General features: G+C 40.4%; 1 protein-coding gene and 1 pseudogene across 1 annotated transcript in view; both read right to left on the reverse strand.

Moving 5' to 3' along the window:
* The window catches only part of Rnf217 (ring finger protein 217), a 104,789-nt gene that overhangs the window by 76,668 nt on the left and 16,423 nt on the right, over positions 1–11,698 (reverse strand). The window lies entirely within an intron of this gene.
* Positions 4,618–11,698, reverse strand: part of LOC114620358 — a 13,132-nt pseudogene continuing 6,051 nt past the window's right edge.

Raw genomic sequence — 11,698 nt, forward strand, 5'->3', positions numbered from 1 at the left:
TATATTTATATTTATATTTATATTTATATTTATATTTATATTTATATTTGGGGGGCATATGTGTACAGGTGCCCAGGAAGAGTACTGGACCCCCTGAAGCTGGAGCTACAGGAGGTTATAATTGACCAGACATGGAAAATTAGAACTAAATTCGGGTCTCTAGAAGAGCATCAAGTGTTCTTTCTTAACAGTCATCCCTCCAGCCCCCTACTGTAGCACTTTATTGTTGTTGTTGTTATTTATTTATTTATTTTATATATCAAAAGAAGATAGACTTCAGGTTCCACACTTTGAAGACAGGCACAGTGAAGTGTGGATTCGACAGCAAAGCACTGTTTATTCTGCACTGACACTATAGCTAAGAGAATACTAGGAAAGACTTGAGAAGCATGAATACCCCACATGAGCCAGTGGGCTGACACAGCATGTGGGACTGTCTGTGTGAAAAGATGCTCAAGAGTGAAATGCATAAAAAAATCTCAATACAGAAGAAAATGTCAACATTGACACAATCAACACTGGTAACTTTGAACTCTAATCAAGCAAACTGTTTCCTGGAAAAAAAATTTTTATAGCAGTTAATGAACATCATAAGTGTTAAGTATCTTGTTAGTATCACAACTACTATCATTTTTAATTTTTCATCTAGAATAGGTGCAACTCTATTACACTTTTTCTCTAGTACTTAAAAGTAACTGCATAAAATTCTTGATTTTTATCTTTTGACCTGGAAAAATCTAAAATATGTCCAGTCTTGCCCTTCACAGAAGATAGGTATTAGCTTACCCTTGACATATGAAGAAGAGTGCGAGTTAGAGAATTGCTTTGAATGGGTAACTGTTGAATGGTTGAATGAAGGTGGCCCCCATAGGCTCAGAGAAAGTGGCATATTAGCAGATGTGGCCTTGTTGAGATGGGTGTGGTTTTCTTTGAGGAAGTGTATCATTGTGGTTGGGCTTTAAGATTTCAAATACTCAAGCCAGGCCCAGTGTCACTCCTTCTTTCTGCTGTCTAGGTGTCTGGATGTAGAACTCTTAGTTCCTTCTCCAGGTCAATGGTTGCCTGTGTGCCACCATCCTTCCCACCATGATGACAATGGACTAAACCTCTGAACTGTAAGCCAGCCCAATTAAATATTGTCCTTCATAAGAGTGTTTGTGGTCATGATATATCTTCACAGCAATAAAAACCCTAACTAAGACAGTGAGCTGTTGGTATAGTGTTCTTATGCCTTGTGTAAAGGTTGTCTTTGTATTATTTAAATTTCTGTGTCAGTGGAGTGATGAGAATTGTCTGTACTTTGTTATTGTTACTCTAATTGCTTAGCACCTGCATCATATTTATAAACATTCTTCTCCATCTTCTTCTGATTTGTTTAATAGAAAGCTGACAGCCTATAGTAGGACAGGAGAGACAGAGATACGAACTATGGGAAGAACTAAGAGGTGCAGGGTATGCCAGCCTGACACAGAGGAAGGAACAGGTACCAGGCCTGAAGGAGTGCTAGCAGGCCACGTGGCAGAACTTAGAATAAAAGGGTTAATTAAGTTATATGAGCTAGTTGGGAACAAACCTAGTTACAAGGCCTAAGCATGCATAAATAAAGTCTCTGTGTCATTATTGGAGGCTGGAAACCCAAGACATTCTGGTGATAGTAAACTCTTACACAAATAATTGGTTTAATTTAAAAAACAAACACATCTACTTTGAGGTTTTGGAGGAACTGCTTAAGAGTTCTTGCTGTTCTTTCAGAGGAAACAGGGTTCAAGTCTCAGCGTCTATCTGGAAGCTCACAACAAACTCTAATTGTGGTCCTGGAGCATCCAAAGCCTTCTCTCGGTCTCCGTGAGCACCATCACACATGTGGTGTTCTTACTGCACACAAGCAAGACACTCACACACAAAAATAAATATTTCCTTAAAATGACTTTCAGAGTCTACAGTGATCAGCACAACTCCTAACATGGAGCTAGGTTATGTAATAATCAAGGTACATTAGCATGGAGAGTAAGGGGTCAAAGACAGCCCAATGGAGAGGGAACCTGACAATAAGAGAGGACATTTCACATCAGCGTGTGACACTATCGAAAGAGGAAGTCTGTTGGCTGACAGTTCTTGCCCTCCCTCCATTATAAAACTGCAGCTTTCTCAACATAGAGAGAAAAGGCCAGCCTGGCACTAACTAAAACAAGAGAGATTACAGAAGAGGGCAAAGCGCTGGCAGGAACAGTGATCTTTGGCTTTGCACATCAAAGTAGTTAAAAGTTCAAGAACCCCGTCAACCCAAAGGAAAAGGAGGAGTAACGGAGTTATGTGACGTGAATTGTACTCCTTCAATGAAGATGTTTATTTCCACTTTTACAAGGAAGGAAAGCATTCCATAATGAAGCCCATTACTTCGTATGCTAATTTTAAAAATGTAAACGCATGATGAATGATTACAAATGTGCATTTCTACCCTACCAGAGTTCTCAGTGTGTGGAGAGCATAGCCAGCCTGAGAAGGGGATTTTAATCCAGCCACCTCTGCAGTCATACACTACTGTTACATACTGTGTCAGACACCGTATGATGGTAACAGAATCTGATGGGGCTAGAACAAATCTCAAAGGTGGCAGTGATCCTGCATCTGACTTCACACAGATACTTCTGAGTGCTTAAAACGAACATAGACAATACCAAAGAACTTGTCTAAGCCTGTGTAGGCTGCTATAACAAAATTTCCTACAGTTGTTAATATATAAATAATGGGCACATCTCTTTTTTTAAAATTAATAACGCTTCAATTTATTTAAAGCAATGTAGTTTCAAAAACTTAAGTTATAGCAGTTAAAAAACAGAAAACCAAAATAGTCAGAAACATATGATCAATACTGCCTGTCCTTGTGTTTAACACTGTGGTGGCTTTATTGAAAATACAGTTGCACAAAAGTATTAACTTCAAAGTCTCTAAGGACTTAACATATTGTACACACACACACAATACAGAGAGGGTTAGAACAGAACCCAGACCATCTACAGAATAGGAAACCCACCCTTGCATATCTGCATGAAAACACTGCCCACAAAGCTAAGTAAGTCTTCATAGTTCTCTGGAGGCCTAGGTGTTGTTTTTAAACTCAAGAACTCTAATGTTGATTGTACAGTAGTTGATTGATTAAAAAGTCAATATATAGATTTTCATTTTTAAAAATAAGCATTTATTTTGAACCTGGCATAGTTTGCAAAGAGAATTCGTAGGGACTGAGAGCAGGAGAGCCAATTATTGAAATAAGGAAACAAAGTCAGTCCTTTGCAGATCCCTGCATTGGCACCGAACCCATTACACATTTATTTCAGTCAGGCATGCAACTTTGTTAGCTTCTCTATAAATAAGTTCATACTTGTTATTTTAAAACACCAGGTCAGACATCTGAAGTTGAAAAAGCTTTCTTTTCGATGCGGACAGGAATGAAACAATGAAGGTGACAGAAGAGGAGCAGCTGGGCGGGAACGCACACCTGAACCCAACAGCTTGCTCACACACAGTCACCCACAGAGAGGGCTCCACTGCAAGTCTGGACTTAGAAATGGGAGGCTCCTTAAGAACACTGAACTGTATCACTGAGGAGAATTGAGTACATGACCTGCCCTCTGAAGAGAACCCTCTTACTTTGCTTCTACTTTCCAAACTATGACAGGAAAGCCCTAAGATACCCTCACCCCACCCCAAAAAACTTTCTTCAAGCTAATGATATCTGGATTGCCTCTAAAAACAGAAAACAACAAAAAAAATAGCTTTATCATTCAAAAGACTACTTCTATTTCATATTGCAGCTAAGTGTAATTTGTTAATTTATAAATAACTTTAAAACATGAATGAAATGCACCAAACTATACATGTATAAAGGCGGCCATGTTTTAATTATAAGCTAAAAATGTCTAATATATTAAGCATGAATTATAAAAATGCAGAATCTAAATACAATACTAGAGAATTTCACTATGGGAAGATGAATGAGAATTCTTTTCTAAGTACATTATGGTTAACAGACTAGCAAATCTTAACCGGAATGGTAAGGCCAAAATAGTAAAGCCACGCTTTTCCTATAAAAAGTTACACATCATCTCCTACTGGGACAGCTATCATACATAAAGAAACAAAGGAAGAGCTAGCAGAAGGATTGAAGGAGCTGAAGGGAATTGCAAGGCCATAGGAAGAACAATATCAACTGATTGAACCACCCAGACCTACCAGAGAATGAGCCACCAACCAAAGAGTACACATGGAGGGAATCATTGCTACAGATACATATGTAGCAGAGGATGGCCTTATCTGACATCAATGGAAAGGAAGGACTTTGGTCCTGTTGAGGCTTGATGCCCCAGGGTAGGGGGAAGCTAGAGTATTAAGGTGGGAGTGGATGAGTGGGTAGAGGAGCACCCTCATATAGGCAAAGAGGAGGGGGAGAAGAAGGACGGAATGGTGGTTTTGTGGTGGTGTAACCAGGACGGGAGATATCATTTGATATGTAAAGGAATAAAATGATTAGTCAAAAAAAAAAAAAAGAAACAAAGGCAATGTGATCACTCTCCTGCAGGCCCAGGAGTGTCAGGCAGCCTCTTCCTGGAGGAGAATCTAACTGTCATCTTCCTCCCCATCATCTTCAGCATCTTGCTTTCTTATCTCTCCCCAAAGACCCTCTTCTTCCCCTTCATCAACGTAATCATCATCATCTTCTTCATCCTGAATTTCTTCTTTTAATAAGTATGAGAGGCCCACCTCCTCTTCTCCCTCTCCCACTTCTGAACCAGCTTCATCCTCATCCTCATCCTCCTCTTCTTCAGGTGGACCAGCTTCATCTTCCTCATCTTCCTCATCTTCATCTCCATCTTGTCCTCCTCCTCCAAGTCGGGTGCTTCGTTGTCCTCCTGGTCAAATTCATCCAGGTATATGATTTATTACAGCAATTCAAACATACCTTTTCCAGGTTTGTGATCTCACAGTTAAATTTTTAAGATTTTGCAGCGCTTCTACTGTGCTGAGATCTTTAATTTTGTTTCCACTTAGATTGAGGTAAAGATTTGGACATTTCTCTCCAGGACTTCCAAGCGTCCAGAAATTATACTGTCACTAAGTTCCAACTCCCAAAATTTATTTAAGCTGGGCAGCCGGGCCAAGGAACTTAATTCCACGTTGGCCATGCTAAGAAACTCCAGTTCTTTAAAGGCGTCATTCAGGCCTTCGATTTCCCCATTGACACAAGCAACTGTCAAGGACTAACTCTGTCACCTCCTTTCAAAGCCAGTCCATGAACTAACTGACAGAGTGTTTCAGGTAGTGTGGGGAATAGAAAATCTAGCAGTCCCCTTTAACTATCCTTTCTTTTTCTTTCCATGGGTTCAGGTACCTAGTAGCCACTCTAGATTGATCAACTGATTGAAAATAAAAATAGAAAATTCATGTTTTAAGTTGAATAGTAGGATGGGGTCCTGGTGGCACATAAATAATCAATCATTTTGAGCAGCACTTCTGCCCCATGTTTATACTCCTTATACATCTGTTATCTGTCTTTGTTAGAAGATCAACAGTTGGTGTACCTGGTGCTTGTGTTTCAATAGCCTGCAAATACTGGTCTAATACTATACGATGCTAGTGTCACTCATTGTGATGGTTACTTGTATCTGTCTACTTGACACATTACCTAAGAGGGTCAATAGGGGACTGTGGAGATCAAGTTGGCCTGTGGGCATGTCTGAGAGCGGCTGTCTTGATTATGTTACTGGATGTGGGAAGACTCAGCCTGGATTTGGAACCTGAACTGCATGAGGGTAGAGCCAGTTAGCTGAGCAGCAAGAGTGTGTGCGTGCATGCTTTCCTACTCTGGCCTGTGCATGGGACCAGCTTGACTTCTCTAAATGGACTGGAACCTTTCCTAAAACAACCCTCCTTTGCCCTACACTGTTTTACATTGGTGTATTTTTATCACAACAGAAATAAATGCAGGAGCCTCACCTCACTTGTGATCATGTACAGTCTGTGCTAACATCTCACACCACCATCATAAAATGATAAGCATGGAGCAAACACATTAACGTATGCTAAGAAACTGTACTCTTATTACAATATTATGCCATTATCATGATTTCATCTAATTATTGACAAAGCTACCAATCTTATTATGATTAACTTTATTGTCCCAAATTTGCTAAACTATTATATGTATTGATGCACCTACTGGAAAACCTAAGCATAGTACACAGAGTTCAGTGCCACCCTCAGTTGTGGCCACCCACTAGGGTGCTTAGAATGTATCTCCCACAGAGAAACGACTACCTAAGAAATGCTCTTCTTTTCATTGATACTCAATAAAAGCCACTTTACAATGATAGTCATATCTGTTTTGCCTTGCCTTACCAAAACTGCTAACTGAAGAAAGATGGCTGACTCCTCTTCACAGCCCTCAAGCTGATCAAAGGTAGCATGTGATGCTTTTAATAAACTGCTTAGATATATCATAAACTCACCAACATTCTTCACAAATATAGAAGGAAAGACAAAGGTCTTAAATGAATAGCTGAAGCACTCCAAAGCACAAAGAACAACACTACAGAGTCACAAGACCTAATTTCAAATTTTACTATAAGACAATAGCTGTAGGTAAAACCAAAACACAAATAGATCGATGAATCAGAACAAAAACTCAGAAGCAAATATGCATCAACCATCCACCAAGGTTTCCGCAAAAGGTCTAAACATACATACACTGGAGAAAAGACACCTTCTTCGACAAGTGGTCCGGGGAAAACTGGCTTTCCACATGTTGAAGAGTAAAACTCAATTCCTATCTCTTGCCCACACAACTCAAAATGGATCAAGGAACTTCATGTAAGACCTGAAACTCTGAAACCATAAGAAGAAAATGGGGAAAACATTTCAAGTACAGACACATGATAGTTTACATTGCCAAGTTGAAAGGATCTGGAATCACCTAGTAACAAGGCTCTGGGTATGCCTATAAGAGATTATCTAGATGATAGAAACAGACATGAGAAGATTCACCTTAACTATGAGTGTGGCCTTACTCCACAGGGTGGAGTTCTGCACTGACTAAAGGACAAATAGCTGAATGTTAACATTCATCTCCCCTTGCTTTCTGACAAACTGGCTACAATGTAACCAGTTTCCTTAGTTTCTTGCTGCCCTTACTTCCCTGCCAGCTGTTAGGCAAAGTAAATTCTTCCTGTCTTAAACTGCTTTTGTCAGAATAGTTTATCAAATTAGCAAAACAATAACTAATATACATAAACAAGGACTTTCTCAAAAGGGTTCCAACATCTACTGTTAGGAAAGAACAGTGAGAACTGACAAAAGGTAGTTCATGAAAGTTTTTAACCAAGGTCACCAAACAAGATGAGCATACAGAATGAGAAAATGACAACCCAAATCAAATAATGCCATTAATAAGTGCATAAATGAAACTACTAGACACTTTTCAAAACATAGGGTATAAGTGAACATTAAGTAAATGAGAAATGTTCACAGAAATGCACATCAAAACTACACTGTGTTTCCATCACCCGCAAAACAAAAGCTATGGAGGGTGTGAAGGGAAGAAACTCTGGATACTGCTGGGGAGAGCATAAATAAGGCAGCCACTATAGTCTTCAGTAGGAAAGCTACACCCAAACTAAAAACAACTATTATATGATTCAGGTAGCCTCACGAAAGTATATTCAAAGGACTTTAAGGCAGCATTCCTGAGGTACCTACCTGCATATCTGTTTAGTATAGCATAATTATATAGCTAAATTATAGAACCAGGTTAAATTATGAAATCAACAGATTTCAGAACAAAGAAAATGTATTTATTAGACATATACATTCATTCATATATATGACATAAAAGTATAAGCAAACACCCTTGAGGAAGAGCAAAGGAGGGCTATAGGGAAACAAATATGGCCAAAGTACATAATACAGTCGATTAAAACATATTTATGAAATTCATTGCTGTCTATGATAAATATGACCAAACCAGGTTAGAAGGTTGGAGAGATGGCTTGGTAGTTAAGCATGCAGGTTAAAGGCTGAAGAGATGGTTCAGCACTGAAAAGGGCCAATTGCTCTTAGAGACGAGCCAGGTTCAATTCTCAGCACCCACATGGTAGTTCACAATGGTCTGTAGCTCTAGCTTCAAAGGATCTTATACTAGTATCTGGTCTCTGTGGGCACTGAGCACACATGTGATGCACATACATAAATGCAGGCAAAACACTCATACACATAAAATAAACTGTTCTAAAAAATGTTTTCTAGAGTGCACGCTATTCTTCCAAATGGACCACGTTTAGTTCCAAGCACCCATGTGTAGTGGCTCACATAAGTGTGGCTACCCTTAACTCCGGCTCCAGAGGATCTAATGTCTTCTAGACTCTGTGGGCACCCAAACTACTTACATCACAACACACACACACACACACACACACACACACACAGAGAGAGAGAGAGAGAGAGAGAGAGAGAGAGAGAGAGAGAGAGAGAGAGAGAGAGAGAGAAGGGGGGGCAAGAAAATCTTTTATTTTATTCTTTCTTTGAAAAGTTGAGCTTGGCGGTGGTGGTACTCGCCTTTAATCCTGGCACTCAGGAGGCAGAGGCAGGTGGATTTCTATTTCAAGGCCAGTCAGGTCTACATCAAGTTCCTCAGGGCTACACAGAGAAAACCTGTCTTAAAAACTAAAAAAAAATAAAAAATAAAAAAATAAATAAAAGATAAAGCTGATGTTCCTTATCGCTCCTGTGTACTCTGAGCAGTACGTGGGCAGGCGACTTGCCTGGGCCTTTATGAAAAGGGTACCATTTGGGAAAATGAAGTAGGGTAAAATAAGGCAAAGAGTCCAAGTTCTTGAAAAGTTGAAACATTCTAACATAAAATACAGTGAAACTATTCAGTTTTCCAAAATGATTTTATAAATACTTAAGATTTGGAAGTATTCCTGGACACTACCCAGTACCTTTCATTGATCATGTTGTCTACTTTGAAAATGTCTTACATTTAGTAAACACTTCTCAGTAAATTGCTTTCTTCTAGCGGTAAGTCACACAGAATAAGCTGAACAACTGACCCTGAAACGTATGCACATGTTTATACTCTCCTAAAATACCTGCAAAAAATACTAGAGCACAGATCTATATTAAAGGTAAACACGACGTAATTTTTATACATGGAAAAACGTCACACTGACATTAATGTCAATTGAAATGTTACTAGTTTTATAATAAACATACAATGTATCAGAGGAAATCCTCAGGCACTGAGGGAAATAAATCAGTGTGTGGGAGGGAGGGGCAACTCAGTTACTCAGCACAGACCCAGCAAAGCAGACCTTTGTTTAAGCAGCCACTTTATCATTATAGCTTACTGAAAACAAAGAACAGGACAGCCACATGAAAACAGCACGCCTGTGGATGGCTGAGCTGTGACCCCAAAGCCTGTGCCATTAAATGCAGAGGAAGTGGGACTTAGAACAGAAAAGAACAGTTACAAAAGAACCAGAAAGAGGAGGAACACAGGTAATTAAACACAATTCAGTGGAGAAGCAAAGGGCTAACCAACTCAACAAACAAGGGCATGCATGAACAGAACTACCAGTACCCTCTGTGGCTGTAGCACCTTTGCTGTCTACATGAGAGGAAGATGGAGCTCTTGTTCATTTCACAGGGTGGTGAAGGCTAAGTACTGAGCATCAAACTAAGCAGAGAATTCTTTTCAAGATAAACAGAAAGGCATTTAGAGGGGAAGGTGACACAAACCTGGCTTTAATAATCGATAAAGTAACTACAGACAGTAAAACATACAGACAAATTTGTGCATCTATAATTTAATGACTTCTTACACAGTGTCCCCAAACTACACTAAAACAAGCAAGCCAACAGAAATCCACCATAGACAGGTGAAATCTGGAAGGAGAATCAAGTTAAGGAGACATCTGTCTGTGTTGCCTGGGAGATAAGACTGCAGCTGGTGTACAGGGTTGCACAACCTCTAGGCCTTTCAACTGAGTGCCTGCAGGCACTGGCCATATCTACTGCTGCAGCAGCAGCAGAGCACCCCAAACAGAAAGGAAAAGCAAGGAAGACATAATGCAGACCATCTGCAGCACGTGCACAATGGTGCAGAGCCACTGTCCCCTCTGCTGTCACAGCAACTGCCTCCTAGTCATGTCTCTGCTACTATCCTCCCCTCTAACACAGCTTATGCTCCACAAAGAAGGGAGAATTTTTTTAAAACAGTAATGACATCTCTACAGCTGTACCAAATGGTCTAGTGATTTCTCATTACACTTGGAATAATGTATCAATTCCACAGAGGAGCAATAGAACCTGACCCACAGCTGGTCTGTGTGCCCTCCTCCACAGCTGCACACACACAGCCTCCTTTCGTTTCTGAAGAAGGCCAGGCCAGGTCCTATTCGAGCCCTCTGAAGCCTGGCTCCAGCCTAGGTTCCACTCTGGGGGAGGTCTTAGTTCTACTCCCCACCTCTCACCAGCTCTTAGCTCTTCTGAAGCTGCTACATGGACTGATCCAGTCCCCTCTCCAACCATGGTCACCGACTCTTTCTCTCTATTTGTACAAATATGTTTTGACTGTGTGTGTCTGCTTACTCTAACGCCCGTCTACCATCTCCTACAGCAACAGCCACTTTTCAGACACCAGCCAAGTCCCACCTTTCAGCACTCCTACGAACGCTGCTCGCTCTCTCTTCCCAGAACTGCTGTCTCCAACAATCTGTAACATACAGTTAGTCTGGTAGATGACACTCAAATCTTTGCATGGGGAGCTTATTTTTCACCTGTTGATTTTTTAAATGTTCTGGGAAAACTCTCATGGACTACTGTGTGAAGACCCACCTGTTTCATAAAGATGAGTATGTGCTCTCCAATAGTCTGTGCTCGGAAGTCATTTTAGTAGAATACGAACACTTCAGTTGAGTTCCTCCTTCCTATGCTCCTTTTACATCCACTGTGTACTGAAGGATGGTCTCTATAAGCCTCTAGGGACAGAAAAGCAAGCTCTGGACAGTGAGATTCCTCTCTGGAGAAAGGTCTGGAACTCTTGGCTGCCTTTTCAATCTGTGATTTGTTTGTCCAAAAAAGGGGGCCAAAATTAATTATTCCCCCACCTTGCCAGAGCTCCAGTCTTATGATCGGCAGCAAGCAGGTCCTTCCATGACCATTCAGGGTTAAGGATGTGGCCACTGATCAACAAGTTCCCTGTGAGAAGACTGCCCACTTGACCTTGGCCTCATTAGCTAGTGCTCTGAGCAAACCTACAGGGGCCATCTAGACTGTAACAAACCAAGAGGATACTACCAGATCCACAAGATCTGGTAACATTTTTTTTTTTTTACATTTTAAGTTTAATGAATTAATTAACCATATAAAAGCTATGCCATAGAACTCTCTTTATTAGTATTGAAAATTTGGTCAGCTGTTGATGAGTCTGGGTCTCTAAAGTCTGCATTCTGCTCATTTTGACACCGATGACAATGTATCTGAGACAGTATTTCACCTGAGGACAGATGAAAAATTGCATTGTTGCCTATGTTTGATAATCCTTAGATTCACTTTTGCCTCCCGTGCATGGCTATGGGAAAGTTGCTGCTGCTAAATCAACCACTCCTGCAACTAAACATACAGCAGCACACAGTCAACCACT

This window comes from Grammomys surdaster, unplaced genomic scaffold (assembly GCF_004785775.1).
Source record: "Grammomys surdaster isolate TR1022 unplaced genomic scaffold, NIH_TR_1.0 168, whole genome shotgun sequence".
NCBI lineage: Eukaryota > Metazoa > Chordata > Mammalia > Rodentia > Muridae > Grammomys > Grammomys surdaster.